The 406-nt window shown below is 30.5% G+C and overlaps 2 protein-coding genes across 2 annotated transcripts in view; one reads left to right on the top strand and one right to left on the bottom strand.

The window, feature by feature from the left end:
• MED12L (mediator complex subunit 12L) overlaps window positions 1–406 on the top strand; it is a 335,022-nt gene that overhangs the window by 200,116 nt on the left and 134,500 nt on the right. The window lies entirely within an intron of this gene.
• GPR87 (G protein-coupled receptor 87) overlaps window positions 1–406 on the bottom strand; it is a 25,154-nt gene that overhangs the window by 1,981 nt on the left and 22,767 nt on the right. The window lies entirely within an intron of this gene.

Here is a 406-nt window from a genome sequence, read left to right as displayed (position 1 = left end):
ATATATATATATATATAACTGAATCACTTTGCTCTACACCAGAAACTAACACAACATTGTAAATCAACTATACTTTAATAAACAGATGAAAAAACATTAAAAAAAAAAAAGAACTGGTGACCTCACCCCTAAGTCCCCCACCCCTACCCAGGTCCCTTGAGTAAAATGTGAATTTCTGGTTCTCTATGCTAACTGTTTGAAAATGAAAATAAATATACCAGTGAAAATTATCTTGATTAGATTTTTAATTCAGTGTTCGATATCCTTACAAATAGAATCAACAAAATTTAGGGGCAGAAAATTAGAATCTTATATAACAGTATGGTAGCATGTGGTTATTCTTTTAGTGCAGTTTTGGCAGGCTCTTTGAAATATCTTTTTCTCTCTCTTAGTTTTAAGCTATTTA

The sequence above is a fragment of the Lipotes vexillifer genome, unplaced genomic scaffold (assembly GCF_000442215.2).
Source record: "Lipotes vexillifer unplaced genomic scaffold, Lipotes_vexillifer_v1.1 scaffold727, whole genome shotgun sequence".
Classification (NCBI taxonomy): Eukaryota; Metazoa; Chordata; class Mammalia; order Artiodactyla; family Lipotidae; genus Lipotes; species Lipotes vexillifer.
Note: the sequence above shows the minus strand (reverse complement) of the source record. Positions and strands in the feature narration are given on the sequence as shown.